This window comes from Nicotiana tabacum, chromosome 10, assembly GCF_000715075.1.
Source record: "Nicotiana tabacum cultivar K326 chromosome 10, ASM71507v2, whole genome shotgun sequence".
In the NCBI taxonomy this organism is placed as follows: domain Eukaryota; kingdom Viridiplantae; phylum Streptophyta; class Magnoliopsida; order Solanales; family Solanaceae; genus Nicotiana; species Nicotiana tabacum.
In genome coordinates, this window is record NC_134089.1 from 36,856,538 (window position 1) to 36,873,087 (window position 16,550).

The 16,550-nt window shown below is 37.6% G+C and overlaps 1 long non-coding RNA gene across 1 annotated transcript; it reads right to left on the reverse strand.

The window, feature by feature from the left end:
* Nucleotides 1-8,484: 8,484 nt before the first annotated feature.
* Nucleotides 8,485-12,221, reverse strand: LOC107828958 (uncharacterized). Its single transcript, XR_001657817.2, has 2 exons — nt 11,597-12,221; nt 8,485-9,369 (listed from the first exon to the last, which is right to left on the reverse strand). It is a non-coding gene; the product is annotated as an uncharacterized LOC107828958 (long non-coding RNA).
* Between the last annotated feature and the right edge of the window lie 4,329 nt (nt 12,222-16,550).

Sequence of the window (16,550 nt, forward strand, 5' to 3'; positions counted from 1 at the left end):
TTGCTATCTTTCTTTGAACATTGTTGCTTCCCTTCATTCTCCAAGTGGGCTCCTGATTACCAACACTTGTGCTGCTTTTCCTCGAAACTTGAACTGCTTCCTTTTGTTCTTCAAGTGGGCTCCTGATTGCTGAACTCCTTTGAACCTCGCTGCTTTTCTTCGTTCTCCAGGTGGGCTACTGATTTCTGTCTACCTTTGAACATTGCTGCTTCCCTTCGTTCTTTAGGTGGGCTTCTGATTGTTGTCTTCCTTTGAACATTGATGCTTCCCTTCGTTCTCTAGGTGGGCTCCTGATTGCTATCTTCCTTTGATCATTGTTGCTTCCCTTCGTTCTCCAGGTGGGCTCCTGATTACCAATACTTGCGTTGTTTTTCCTCGAAACTTGAACTGCCTCCCTTTATTCTTCAGGTGGGTGCCTGATTTCATCAAAACAAACCAAAACAAACGAAATTTTCTGACCCAGTTTGCACTAGGAAGATTTGTAAGTTGTTAGCAATATTGTAAACCACTTATCCTATTGATGCAATTATGAGAGTAAACTAATGACTAGACCATGATGTGCGTCTCCTATGAGTAAAACCAAAAACTTTGACTAGCAAATGCATCTGCTAAAAATAAAACCTGAATGAACCAAACTAGGAAGTGCGTCACCTACGGGTAAAACTTGTATGAACCAAAACCAAGAAGTGCATCTCCTAGGGGTGAAATCTCAATTTAGGAAGTGCGTCCCAACAGGTAGAACTTAACTGACTCAAACTAGGAAGTGCGTCTCCTACGAATGAACTCTCAATTTAGGAAGTGTGTCTCCTATAGGTGTATCCGAAAAGACCCAAACTAGGAAGTGCATCTCCTATGGGTGAAACTTCAATGGATCAAGCTAGGAAGTGCGTCTCCTAGGGGTGAAATTTCAATTTAGAAAGTGCGTCTCCTAACACAAAATATAACTTGACAGACCCAGACTAAGAAGTGCGTCTCCTAAAGGTGAATTCTCAATATAGAAAATGTGTCTCCTAAAACAAATATATAACTTGCCAGGCCCAAACTAAGAAGTGCGTCTCCTAGGGGTGAAATCTCAATTTAGGAAGTGTGACTCCTCAAACAAAATATAACTTGACAGACCGAGACTAGGAAGTGTGTCTCCTAGGGGTGAAACATCAATGACCCAAATTAGGAAGTGCATCTCATATGAATGAACTTAAATGAACCAAACTAGGAAGTGCGTCTCCTAGGGGAAGAATATCAACTTAGGAAGTGCGTCTCCTGAAAGTGTATCCTGAAAAACCCAGACTAGAAAGTGTGTCTCCTAAGGGTATAACTTTAATGCTTAGAACCAGAAATTGTGTCTCCTAGGGGAAAGCTCAATGTAGGAAGTGTGTCTCCTAAAACAAAAATATAACCTGAAAAACCTAGACTAGGAAGTGTGTCTCCTAGGGGTAAAACTTCAATGGCTCAAACTAGGAAGTGCGTCTCCTATGAATGAATTTAAATGACCAAAGCTAGGAAGTGCGTCTTCTAACAAGTATAATATGAAAGATCCCTACTAGGAAGTGCGTCTCCTGACAGGTAAAATTTCAATGACTCCAACTAGGACGTGTGTCTCCTAGAGGTGAAATTAAATGTCCAAGACTAGGAAGTGCATCTCCTAGGGGTGAAAACTTCGACTAAAACTCATATGATCCAAACTAGGAAGTGCGTCTCCTAAGGGTAAAATCTCAATTTAGGAAGTGCATCTCCTACAACAAAATATAACTTGAAAACCTAGACTAGGAAATGTTTTTCCTAGTGGTGATGTGTGATCTTCTCAATAGCCTTTACGTAAGCAGAATTGGGGCATTACACCTGAAAATTTCAACTTTTCAAGCATTGATATGAACATAGCTTCCGTCCCTGTTTCAGACAAAGAAAACTTGTGAGTTTAAGCATGGTGATTGATTTGTGGCCTTGACTTTGCAGCGATTGCTCCTTCACTTGCTATGATAACTTTGATTTCACCTTGAAAGACATTGCTTGCTTATTGACTAACCAATTTCTCTGCCACCCTTATCACAGAAAATACCTCTTCTACGTTCAGACCCAATACCCTTTATCTGTTGCATTGCTCATGAACTGACATTTACCAAACCTTTGTGTTTCACATGAATCCCAAAGCACGTCAATTGCCACCCACTTAGTGTGTATATTGTTCTTTCTTAACATAAACCACTGGCCTTGGCCTTGAGGTCTATTGCTCCTTCACTTGCCATGATAACTTTGATTTCCGCTTGGAAGACCTTGCTTGTCGTTGGTTCACCACTTTCTCTGTCAACCTCATCACAGAGAATACCTTTGATCCGTTCACCCAACATCCTCTATCTGTTGCATTGTTCATGAATTGATATATACCAAAACCTTTGTATTTCACATGAATCCCAAAGCATGTTAATTGTTAACAACTCAGTGCGCATGTTGTTCTTTCCTGATTTATGCCACTTTGATGTGCTAGCTAAATTCCGTTTTGTACAATTGGAAAGTTAGTAGCAAAATTTGAAATCATTTCTCACTTGTTCTAACCAAATAGACTCAAGAAGGGGAAGTAAACAAAACAAAAGGAATAGAGTAAGGACAATGGAAAGAGATGATTCCTAACAAGAAAACTAAACACTTATAAGATGTGGATACCAACTCTAATAACCATGACATGCACCTTTGGATTAAATGGCCTAATCTACCAAGCAAGTACGATGTTCAACTCTTATTGTACCTCTTCGCCGTGAAACTGGGCTTCAATGCTCCGATTTTCCAATATGCTTCACGATCCTCACTCGACTTATAGTGCCCTAAGGGTTTTCACCATCAAGCCTCTCTCATTTTGTTCTTTCTCTCAACTTACCATCGCCTTATGGTGCCTGTGAAGGTTTTCACCGATAAGACTCTCTCATTTTTGTTTTCCTTGTATAGCATGGAGTGCTGCCCCTGGTGCGAATCATACCTCTATCTCGCTTGACTTGGCACTCTCAAGTATTGGTCAAAAGGTCTTTCTTAGGATCGTAATGTAGGCTTTTAGATAGGGTTAGAAAGAAAGGATATCAAAAGGCTCAAAACAACTTGAATGGGTTCAAAATTACAACTCTTAGAATCAGATTTCTTACAACAATCACAACTTTCTGCCCCAGTTTCTTTGCTTGGGGACTTTTGAATTTTTATTTTGATGGGACCGAACCGTGAGGCTGCCTACATATCCTTAAAAGGAATCAGGTCGAATGTAGTTTATGACATAGGAATCGCTTCGTTTTTGTACTTTTCTCTCTCTCTTTTTTTCTTTTTCTCTTTTTCCTTTTCTTTTCTTTTCTTTACTCTTTTTCCATTTTTTTTTCTATTTTTCTCTTCTTCTTTTTTCTCTTTTCTCTCCCTTTTTCTGTATCATATTTCTAAACTCTACTTCTGATTCCAAAAGAGGGATATGAAAGAAAATAAATAAGGCTCAAAGGGGTGACAAAGGATAAAGTATTTAGATAGCAGAATAAAATGCCTTCAGCATTCAAATCTTCAAAGCAGGCCAAACACAAACAACACAATTAAACAAACCAAAGAAATCATGTGTAATATCTTTTAACTACATCAGAATCGATAGCCATATCCACCCATTTGCCTTCTACATTTGTTAAATACAAAGCACCATTGGACAACACTCGTGTTACCACGAACGACCCCTGCCAATTTGGGGCAAACTTGCCTTTAGCTTCAACCCGATGCGGCATGATGCATTTCAATAAGGTTTTTATGTTTTATCTGCCCCAGTTTCACACAATTTGAGCTTGAAGTGATCTCAAAATTCCTTTACTTATTTCCCTCAAATTTCCCTATCATCTTCAAAATTGTTTCATTGCCTCATGATTAAACTAACTTTAAGACCATGCTTGGAATTATGTGTGCATGTCATGTCACTAGAGCCAGCCATAAAGGAACTATAAAAGAAAAGAGAACTAAACAAAAAATAACTAGAAATAACAGAAAATAGAAAATTACATTAGACAGATGGTGAAAGAGTTTGAACAACAAAACAAGTAAAATAAACTGGGGTTACAACCCTGGAACAAACCTAGACAACACTAAACGAGTTACTACGAGAAAACAAACTAGGTAAAATAAAAGGATAGAAGGGTTTGAATCACAAGACAATATCCGGATTACAACCCTGAAAATAACCCGGACAACAGAAATGACAACAAAATAAACCACCAAGACTCCTCTCCAGCTAGCCAAGAGATGGAGCGTCTTTCCAATTACCAAGCACGACATCTTAGCCACTGGGTTCCACATCAACATTTCCAAAACCATTAACAATTTCAATATCATTAACTTCAGTCAGCAAGTTCCCAAGAGGATTTGCATGTTCCCTGCCACTGTCATTGATCACAATTACCCCTTCTTGAATCATTCTTTCTATTTTCATTTTCAAAGAACGACAATCTTCAATGCTATGCCCTTGGACATTAGAGTGGTACATGCATCATACAGTAGAATCAAAGCCTTTTGCGTATGGGTCTGGAGTATAGTCGAGGAGCGGCTCAATCAGGCCAGAATGCTTTAACTTTTCAAACAAGCTTGTGTAGGACTCCCCAATTGGCGTGAAACTATTTCTTTGCCTTTGTTCTCTTCCCTGCCCCTATTTCCTAGGGTTTTTGGGTGCTCAAAAATATTGTAAAGGCAAGAATATATTATGCGGTGTTGGTGCTTGCCATAGGGAGCGACCTGGTGGTTGGACAGATGACCGGACATTGTTCGGGGGATAATACTAAGGTGGATTATGTGGAGCTCGAGAATAGGTTTGGGGTTGGAGTTGAGGCTGGGTATGTTGGTGAGGCGGGCCCTTTGGTCCATGTCGTGACTCTGAAACAACCATGGCAACATCATCGTGTTCCTTCTGACCCAGCAAGCTTCCTGTGTCGTTCTGAATTGCTTGTGTTGTTGCTTTTAAAGTAGAATAGCTCATGATCTTGCTCGACTTCAACCCATCTTCTACCATTTCTCCCATTTTTACCACATCATTAAAAGGTCTACCCACAGCTGTGATCAAATGCCCAAAGTAAGTTGGCTCTTGAGCTTGGAGAAAGTACTCGACCGTCTCTTTTACTTCCATCGGGGGATTGACTCTGGCAGATTGCTCTCTCCATCTGAGCCCGTATTCCCTAAAGCTTTCATTATGCTTCTTTTCCATCTTGGTTAGGGACATGCAATCTGGGACAATTTATATATTGTACTAAAAGTGCCTGGCAAAGGCCTAAGCCATATCATCCCACGTGTACCACCTGCTAGCATCTTGGCGGGTGTACCACTCCACAGCTGCCCCACTCAGACTTTGTCTGAAATACGCCATCAATAATTTGTCTTTCCTACCGGCGCCTCTCATCTTACTGCAGTAGCCTCTCAAATGGGCCACGAGATCTACATATCCGTCATATAAATCAAACTTTTGCATCTTAATCCCATCAGGCAGTTGGACGTCAGGAAACAAGAACAAGTCATTGTAAGCCACGCTCACCTGGCTCCCTATCCCTTGCATGTTTCTTAAAGACTGCTCTAAGATTTTCACCTTCCTGGATATCTCGTCTTGCTCCACTGTCTTAGCAGGCTTTTTAGTTTCACCGGGAGGCTCAAAATAAGGAATATGAGAATATGGATCCGAGACTTTGAAAGTTGGTTCTGGAGCACAATGTTGGGCATCAGGGACTTTGAACACAGTCTCGTTAGAGGATCGAGGAAAAATAGCTGGTGGAGGAGCTGTAAAAGTATGAGTGGCCAAAAGAGCGGGATATGAGGTGGTTTTGGTGGGTGGAGTGTGAAAAGGTCGTGGGGAGATATCAGCAGCAGTGGGAATCTGGATTTGTGATAGTGGTGGGATAGTTGCAGGGTTTTCAGTGTAATCAGTGGGGAATGAAGGTGAATGATGCCCCTTGATCCAAGACTAATACATTTCTACCATCTGTTATTTCACCTTTTAGACCTCCTCTTTTAATTCAGACTCTGACTCCACAAACTCCCTTGACGGGTCAACAACTCTTGTGCCCAAGTTTTTGCTAGCCATTGGTACCTTGCCCTTTGACCTTGTGTTGTATGGACGAGTTACCTTAAGAAACACAAACCAACCACCCTTCTGCTATAATGAGGAGAACAAAGAGGAACAAAATGAAGTCATCATGTTAGCGTTAGGGCATTTAACAGCTAAAAATATCACATTTCGTGCAATGCACCTAGCAACAATTAACGGTTCAAGAATGACTTCGAGGGTCACAAGGTCACTTGGCATCATCCCAATTTGTCCATTTGAATCTTCTCTTTTCTTTTATTTGCTCGCACTTCTTAACTCGCTCATTTTCCTTCCTTTTTTTTCTTTCTGATTATCGCTCTTTTCTTCCCTCTCATTTCTCACATCCCATGATTTCATCTCCCTTTTTTTTGGTTGTTTTTTTTCCTTTTTTCTTTTAATAAATAAAAAATGATCCGATCGAACCCTATGTAGGTTGCCTACGTATCATGACACCGTATGAATTAGATCTTTGTGTAGTTTGGGAAGAACGAGAATAAAGTAAACAAACTAACATTCTCTTTTTTTTTTACCTTAATGACTACTCTAATGAGAAAAGAGAAACAAAAGAAGCAATTTTTTTTCTACACTGAATGTTCTATAACCTACTCTAAACTCAAGCTTAACGAGCAGGTCTTTCTTTTTTTTTTTGAAACAAATACTCTATGGGAAATTATTAAGGAAAAAATCCTACAAGAGAAAAATATTTTTGATTTTTTCTTTTTTTTAAGAAGGAAATCTAAAGAATAAACCAAAGACAAATATTTTGAATTTTCACTTGATATCCAGAAGAAAAGATTTCGAAACAAGAAATGAACAAGATAAAAAAACTATTTTTCGATTTGAATTTTTGATTACCTAAGGAGGAAACTCTGAAAATAAACCAAAGAAAAAGTATGTTTTTTTATTCTATGACAATATCCTAAAGTTCTAATGAAAATAAGAAAAGGTTTTTTTTTTATTTTTCATCAATTTCCCAAAGAAGCACCTCCAAAGAAAATCTTTTTGGATTTTTGGAATTAAAATCTTAAAGAAAACTTTTAAAGAGGTACTAAAAGAAAATTCTCTTCTTTTTTTTTTTAATTTTTAGTCTTAATGTACTAAAACTAAATATAATAGCAATTTTTATTTTGAGTTCTAGATATTAATTTCCTAAAGAAAAACCATCTTAAAAGAATTAGTATTCTAAAGAAAATTTCTAACAGAAATATAAAACGCGAAATCTCTTCTTTTTTTTGATTTTTGAGTTACAGCACACTTTTTCAAATATAAAGTAGAAAGTACAATAACAAAAGACTCGACGTTACTGTACAAAACTAAAAAGTAAAAGATGACATAAAATGAAGAACATACTCAAAACATAAAAACTAAAACAAATCTCCTTAAGCAACTCCTGAATGAGCGATCCTGACTGGATGGTCACGGGGTGTCTGTTATGCTCAAACCCCGCTAAGTAGATCCACACTTGTATAAAAAAAAAACTCAAACAAACACTAGGTGAGACAATAACACTCCCTATTGGACACATGCAAGACATAATTGAGGCTATTTTTGCAAAATAGCTTATTTGGCCAAAAGGTGGCTAGAAGTGCAAAATTTGGCTATGACCCCACAAAGCCAAGAACCTAGATTTACTAGGAAGACCGGACCCTATGTGGTTTGACTATGTATCACGTCCCGAAAGACGAGAATCAGGTATGCGTAGTTCGGACAGATCGGAAATAGACTAAATGAACTAACGTTCTCTTTTTCTTTTTTTCTTTTTTTTTTAAAATAAAACTCAATATGAACTAATATCAAGTTAATCTAGTTGAGAGTTTAGTTCACTACAAATTGGAAAGAAAGAAAATAAAAGAAACTACAAAACTAGATACTCTTCAAATTTGTGGCCATATTTGTAAAAAGAGGTTATTTTTGCAAAACTGGCTAGATTTGCAATCAAGTTGCTGCAGGAAGTTTGCTGTCAAATTTTTTTTTTATCTGAAGCTAAGTCCCTCTTTGAGTTCAGGATTTCAGAAGCAATAGTTCAGCTGAATGTTCTGCAGTGTTTCTGGGAACTAAGTTGGTGTAAAGCTTCTAAAACCAGGCAGGTTTTGTGCCCGCTGAACTTTGTGTATAGCTGAGGAAGAACTGGGTAGGAAAATACAGCAGAGACTTAAGATATGCAAGTACTGATCGACCCTCAATGCACGCCAATTCTCAGATTCTATTCCACAAGAATGTGCAGCTCAAATGTTGTCGCAAAACTGAAGACTTTCAGCAATCCAAACAAAGGAAGAATAGATAGAAAACTGGTGCAAGTTGGCAGTAACTAACCCTTCACAACTACAGCTTAAAGCTGGTCAATTCACAATCCAAACTGATGCTCAAACTTCACTAAGCTACTGCAGAATTTTCAACAGCTTAATTGGACACAAAACTGCAGAATTTTAAGGTTGTTTCAACAGCTTCCAATAGCAGTCCAAAACACTCGTATTTGAGTTCAAAATTCTTCAAACAAGCTCTAATGTCCAAACCCAATTTCAGGTTCAATAAATGTTGCAGAAAAATAAAAACAGTGCTTAGGGAACTTGTATTAAATCAACAGATTTCAATTAAATGCAAAATTCTAAGACTCGAACAAGTTGGTGTAGGTTTGCTATTCAATTGCTGCTCAGAACTTCAGCAACACCTTGAGCACTAAATTCAGCAGCAGTAGACACAAATTTCCAGCTCAGAATGTCGACCTCAATAGTGGAAACAAAGTATTGGAATCACAACAGCATTGAATCAGAACCTCAGCAGTTGGAACAGCTATACCAAATTTTCAGCTTCAATACATCAGAGAAATCAACTTTAACTCCCAAACTAGAACCAAAACCATTCAATAATTCAAGCCTCTCATTCAACAGTAGACTAAGATGAATTTCAGTTTAGAAACTTAGGTATCCAATTCAAAATCCAACCAAAATTTGACCAAACTACTCAATGAACTCAGCAGAAACCAAAGCAGAAATTACATCGAAAAATTCACACAAGTATTCAGTGCAGCAGTAGACACTATCAGATTCAACTAAAAACTTGACAACAAGTTCTCGATCAAAATTCAACAGCAGCTAGTCAAACTTTCCAGTACAATTGAAGTTAAACAACTCAAAAACTCAAGCAAGAACTGAGCTCAAATTCCTTCTACAGATTCAGTCACCGAGCAACAAGGAACTCGAGTCGACTTCACGGATACAAATCAACTCAGAAAGATCGAGTCGATGTTCTGTTGAAACTCACTTCTCCTCAAATTTAGCTGATTGTAAATTTTGGGTTCAAATCTTCGAATCAAAGCTCAAGTCAGTAATTCAATCACATAAAATGAAGAAATCACAAACTTCAGAACCAGAATCGACAACGAGAACAAGGAAATGAAAGTTTCTAAATGAAACAGTGATGAACGAGGCATACGATTTCTGTTTTAGTCACAAACCAATCGGATAAACAGTAAACTTGCTATTTTTGGATTTTCCTTTTTTCGGATTTTTGATTTTCGGAAAATGATGAAAAAGTGCAAAATCTTTTTTTTTTTTTTTGAATTTTTCATGTTTTTTTTTCTTAACAAAAATGTGACAGAAAACATAATTGGGTCCTACTTGTTTTGTTTTCACACTTCACCCTCTCCTTTTCTTTTTTCTTTTTTTTCATTTGCCTTCAACTATCATCGGTCCGCCAAATGACTCTTTTACCCTTGAAGAAATGCAACATGTAACACATAGGATGCATCAAGATGGTCTTTTATTTTGGGGTACACTTGTCCTAGACGGACCCAACCCCTGTGTTGAGTCCCCAAAGTCAAATGCATATGATACAAACAAGCGTTTCTACTAGGAATCCAGCATGAGACTGAGTTATTCTAGGTTCAAAACCTAGGTATGTTGTTCTAGACTTGTGTACCCGAGCGGACAACTCGAGCCGAGGGGGGGCTACGTACCACGAACCAAAAGGTCATCCGGCTTTGTAACTTGTCCGAGCCTATTCCTAATTTAAGGTATGACACTAACAGAAAAGGAGTCACGCCAGCATGCACATCCCCGAAGATGAGAAGAGAAGGGTGTCGTAGTAGTTTATATACAATTCAGATAATATCAAAGCGGTAAGAAGCAATATTTAGCACATTAGGCACAAACATGTAAGTAAAATCAAATAATAAATAAAGCCAAATATAACAATTATTCTAAGCTCGAATTCTGAACCCTGAACCAGAAGTTCTGGGTTCTTATCCCTAGCAGAGTCATCAGAACTGTCACACCTCCTTTTTCCTACCCCAGAAGGAGTATAAGGGAGTTTTTTCCAATTTAAGTGACAATCGAAATGGGATTATTTTATTAAAAATTTATAGTCGCCATTTGGGATAATTTATGGTGTCCCAAGTCACCGGTTTAAATCCCGAATCGAGAAAAGATTGACTCTGTTTTAATGTCTTCGAACACAAAAATCCGGGTAAGGAATTTTGTTAACTCGAGAGAAGGTGTTAGGCATTCCCGGGTTCCGTGGTTTTAGCACGGTCACTCAACTATTATTATTGGCCTATTTATTTGATTTTAAAACATCTTTGAAACCTATGTGCATTTTATCCCTTTTAAAATCGCTTTTAATAATCCAATTGTCATTCAGCTAATTATTTGATTACACGTTGTGAATCATGTTACGGGAACGGTACCCACGATCTACAACATATTAACAAGATTAAAATTGTGGCCGGGTCACATAAATGTACCCCCGGATTTAGAAATTAAGCATCACAACTACGTCACGGGAACCGTACCCGTAGCTATAATAATTTATTAATTAGCGCACCTAAAGCAAACTACGAGAATTCAAGGCATTTTTCATACTAATTTTGTATTTATGTGAGGGCCATAGATTATAGGATTTTATTTGTGTATGGCGCACCTCAAATTATTTTAAAGAAAATGTTTGTATTTAGCCAAGGCAAACTTTAATACTCCTACTTATATCTAAAAGACTAAGTACCACAACCACGTCACGGGAACCGTAACCATAGTTGTGATGTTCAATTATGTGCTTAAAGAAAACTACGAGATTCATGATTATTGACGACCTAAGCATGCTACTAGCGGACCAACTAATAAAGCAGTGAGATAAAAACGATATTATCCATATGTGTTTCTGAATGTGAATACTATTTCACTAAAAATAAGTTCAAAATGCCCACATGACTATCTAAGACAATGAATTCAATATCCCTTTTCCCATCTTTCAGAAGGACAGTTTTCATTTCACCAAAACATCAGTTCAAATTCTTTCTCCCAACAAGGCAAGCTAAAGGGAAAAGCTCCAAGTTTCAAAGGGGAACAAACAAAGAATAGAGATAGCAATAGTAAGATCAATGAAACGATCACGAATACCAAACAAAATTTTAGTTATTCACATCAAAATTTGATAGACTTAGGTGACAATACCATAAATTGAGCATGGTCAACCATAGAAGAAAGATCACTCTAAGTCAATTAAATCAGTAAGACAAAGAGAAGAGAGATGGACCTTTATATAGCAATACGTTTTTGAAACAATGAACAAAAAAAATCCGGCCAGAGCTACGGTTGACGACCTCGATGCACCGGACCTCAACGAACTCAGAAACTTCAATATCTAGCGCCGAACAGATCTTACAAACGAGCTCTAAGATGGATTCAACCTCGACAAGGAACCAGCATAACAGTCAGAAAAAACTCGAGACTCGCCGGAAAAGACTGTTAAACGAGCTTTTGGGCTCCTCACTTTTTTCAGCCCTTTTTTTCGTTCACTGCCCTTGCTTCTCTGTTGCTTCAGCGTGTGCGTGTGTTTGCGTTCTAGACGAAGAAGTCTCGATGGCTGGTAGAGACACTGCTTGGTGGTAAAGGGCGGGTTCGCGATGGAGGTTGAAGGTGAAAGAGGAAGTTTAGTTCGTGGTTGTTCCGGCGAGGTGAGGGTGATGGTGAATCTCTTTACGTTCCAGCAGCTGAAGGCTTTTAACCCTTCTTCATTTTTGTTCAAAAATGGTGGATTGTCCGTCGATTCTTTGAAGAGGAAGACTAGAAGCAATGGGGGGAGGGTTTCTTTTTGAGAATTGCGGCGCTTGATTTTCAGTGTTAGGGTCTTAGCTCTAGCCGTGTTTTTTTAGCTCATTGTAGGCGTTAGGTCTAGCTTCCTTTTATACGTTTAGGATTTTAGGGTTATATTTCGGTTAAGGGGTCTGGGCCTAGGAATTATGGGTTTGAGAACTATGGGTTAGATCCAAAAACTAGGCCTAAAAATGGGTTGCTTGAGCCCAAATTTATTCTTTCTCCGTGAACGAGACTAAAAATACGATCTCGTTTATTAATTAATCTTACGTAAGCAAAATAACTATTAAAATAAGACTGACAGTTAAAACAAAAATATTTTTGGGTATTTTTCAAGATTAAAAATGACTAAAAAATATTAATGAAACTATTTTTTTGTAATTTTTGTTTTCTTGTAATAAAATAAAATAAAAAAGTAAAAATTAGTTGAAATAGCTATATTAGGCCTAAATTAAATATTTGCGTGCTAAAATTTGAAAAATCCTGGGGAGAGTCAAAAATCACATGTCTACACACTTGTGCAAACAAAGAATCACTAGTAGAAATTGTAAGCAGTGGGGGAATGTTAAAAAAAATTAATACAAAGAGAAAAAAACGAAGTGGAAAAAATAACACATCTCCCGAATATATTTTTCCTCGCTAGTGAATTGCCAATATTGAAGTGCTTAAAGAAATGGGGCTACCCTTGATCTGAAGATTAGGTTATCATAAGTTTGCACTCGAATTGATTGTAGTGTTGTATTAAAGTGATTAGGAGGATTAGTCATTCTTACCCAAATATATCTTACTCGTCCCTTAGCATATATTACAACACATAAAGTCTCAATTGATCCTAGATTTAGCAGGCTTAGATTAGTCGAGTCCTAAATTACGGGCAAGCCTATGGTACGGCATTGGGATGTACATAAATTTTTTGTGAAAGCGAGTGAATTTTTGTTCTTGTGTGTGAGTCATTGAATTACATTTGATCTTTTGAATTGAATATGTGGACTATGCCTTCTCTTGTTTATTGGTGAGAGCACGTGATCTCCTGAAGGATAGGTGAATTTATTAAACTTTTCTTGTTGGGTTAAAAGTGCTGACTAAGAATACTTAATGACAACGAGTCACCCTTTGAAGTGGGGTGGTTATGGGCGGGTTGTTTGAATGGAAGGTTGTTTGAATGCTTTAAAATGGTTTACTTATGTTTTGGCATGTGAAGATTTGGAAGTGTGTGAATTTATATGCCCATGCTTAATTGTTGGTATTAACCATAGTCATAGGTATAGTGTGCTTAATGGTCATATGCTCCCTTATGATGTGGTATTTTCAGTTGAGTAGTTTAGATGGTAAAGTTTAGATTGCTCGAGGACGAGCAAAAGTCTAAGTGTGGGGTGTTGATGTTCGGCCAAAAGCATGTATTTTTGTATATGAACCGCCTTACGTCTCCATTCTTGATTGTTCTAATGTGTAATTGCAATGAGTTGAGCTAATTTTTGGTGTTTATATGTATAGGAATTAATTGGGAGTGAAATGGATTGAAAGCGCATGAGTTGGAGCTAAAGAAGAAGAAAAATGGACGAGTTCCGAATTCTAGCGTCCAGGGTAGCGCGACGTGCTACCTGTGGCGCTAGAAACAAAAGACAAAAAATTTCAGTATCCAGGCTAGCGCGACGCGCTGCCTAGGGCACCCAATCTCGGGAATTGTCCTATTTCGACTTGGAGAAGGTCTTTTGGGCCCTAAACGGTCCCAACTCTTACAAAAGGGGTTCTACACCTAATTTGGAAGAGATCTAACATACTTTGAAGGAGAACACACCACTTTGGAGGGGAGAACACAAACAACGCTTGGAGGAGGTTTCTAACTAGTTTTTCTTCTCTTCTCTTCCTTTAATTTCATAGTTTATTAATTCTAGAGTTGTGGGTGCTACATGAACGTTGTAGTTTGAAGCTTGAATTGTTTTTATTATTTTATCACATTTGTTTATTTATTCAATCTTGTGCTTAGTTATTTGATTGCTTGATCACCAATTGAACACTATCTATGAATCTAGGATTGAACTCGGGAGAGGGAATTCTAGATTGAATATAGGATTGAGTAGAGCAAGATCTTGAACCTAAATTACGGGGAATGGATTTACGTTTAGGATAGGGATTATGATGACCCAAAAGGTCATCACTTGTTTTAAAGTGAATTCTGTTTTTCGAGGCCTTAAACCTCTTTCAGTATCACCTCGATTTGCGTACGCCGTCCGGGCGCATAGCCGGAAAGCCATTTTATGAAAATATGTGAAAAATGATGAATTTTGCATTTAAAATGAGTTTAAATTGACTTCGGTCAACATTTTTGGTAAACGGACCCGAATCCATAATTGGACGGTCCCAGAGGGTCCGTAGGAAAATATGGGACTTTAATGCCCAGAATCGAATTCCGAGGTCCCAAGCCCGAGAAACGAATTTTTAAAGAAAATTATTTTCTGAAATTGTTCATGAGTTTTGGAAATGAATTGTGATTAAAACTTGATGGTATCGGACCCGTATTTTGCTTCGGTGCCCGGTACAGGTCTTATATGTAGTTTAATATAAGTTTGTGAAATTTGGTAAGAAACGGACTTGAAACGACGTGAATCGGATCGTTTTTTAAAAAAATTAGAAATTTGAAGTTCTTAAGAAAATTTCATGATTTTGATACTAAATTCATAATTGTTGATGTTACTTTAGTGATTTGAATGCACGAGCAAGTCCATATGATATTTTTAGGTTGGTGTGCATGTTTGGTTTGGAGCCCCGAGGGCTCGGGTGAGTTTTGGATAGGCCACGGGGTGAATTTTTGGACTTAAGGAATTGCAGGATTCAGCTATTTCTGTGCAAGCCTGCAGGCTTCGCATGACTCGCAAATGCGATATCACAAATGTGAGGACTATGTCGCAATTGCGAAAGTAGCCCAGGCCAACCTATCTCGCAATTGCGAGGATTTTGATCGCAAATATGATCCCCCAGCTTGTGGCCAGTCGTCGCAAATGCGACATGTGGATCACAATTCCCAGCTCGCAAATGCGATCCCTTTTCACAAATGCGAACATAGCAGAGGTCGGGGTTCGCAATTGCTAACCCTGGTCTCAATTCCCATATCTGGAACCTGTAATTTTTATATTAGCCGAAGAGCTCCCATTTTTCACACTCTTTCAAGACCAAAACACTCTTGGGCGATTTTTCAAAGACAACTCTTCTTCCAAATCGATTGTAAGTCAATTTTAACTCGTTTTCTTCAATCATTAACATCTTTTAACATGATTTCAATTCAAAATCAATGATTTTCATGGGGAGAAATTGAGTGTTTTGGGTAGAACCTAGGTTTTTTAAAAATTGGGGATTTGGACATCAATTTTAGGTCCAAATTCAAAACAAATTATATATTTGAGTTCGTGGGGGAATGGGTATCGGGTTTTGACCATGTAGGCCCGGGGGCAATTTTTGACTTTTTGGGTAAAACTTTGCAAAACTTATTTTCATGCATTTGAGTTGATTCATTTAGCGTTTATTGATATAATTAAGTAACTTGTGGCTAGATATGAGCGAATTGCTGGTGGAATCAAGGGGTAAAGCACGAAGGGTGATGTCATGTATGATTTGTGAGAAAAGAGTGTAAAGCACGAAGGGTGATGTCGTGTCGCACGATCTACCATTCCGTGCCTATTATATTGATTTTATGGTGAGGATGAGAGTTAAGCATGAAGGGTGATGTTGTGCAGTTTATGTTGATTCTTATGGTGAGGACGAGAGTAAAAGCACGATGGGTGATGTCGTGCACTTGTCCTTGATTTTTCTGATTCTTGCTGATAATTGAGTTACGTTGTCCTTTGTGTTTACTTACTGATTTTTTGTTGTTACTTTATTTTATTTCGATGTTATAGATTCCCTTACCCTATTTGCCTTGTGATTTGTTGCTTGGGTGAGGAAGAGTGCAAAGCACGAAAGGTTGTGAGCACGTGATTTTTGCTTCACGGAAATTACTCCAAAAGAAATCAAAAATAAAACAAGTTACCTTCGAGTACAATTTTGAGAATTTGCGTGACATTTTTGGTAATTATTTTTGTCCGTAAATGTTTACTTTGTTGTAGTTAATCATAAAATATAAGAAATACATGTTGCATGCATATTTAGGATTTAATTGTGCTTTTAGGAATTAATCAAATCATAGTTTGGTTCTAAAAGGAAAATCGCAAAAATATTTATTTTTCTTTTATTTGTCGTCATTGTGTGATTTTATTTTAATCAAATATTTTAATTTGTGTTGATTGTGGTAAGTGTTAATTAATATTTGTGTAGTTTATTTTTGATTTTATAATTTAATTAGAAATTGTGTTTTTTAATTAGAAATTAAAGAAGGAAAAGAAAAGAGTGCAAAAATTGAG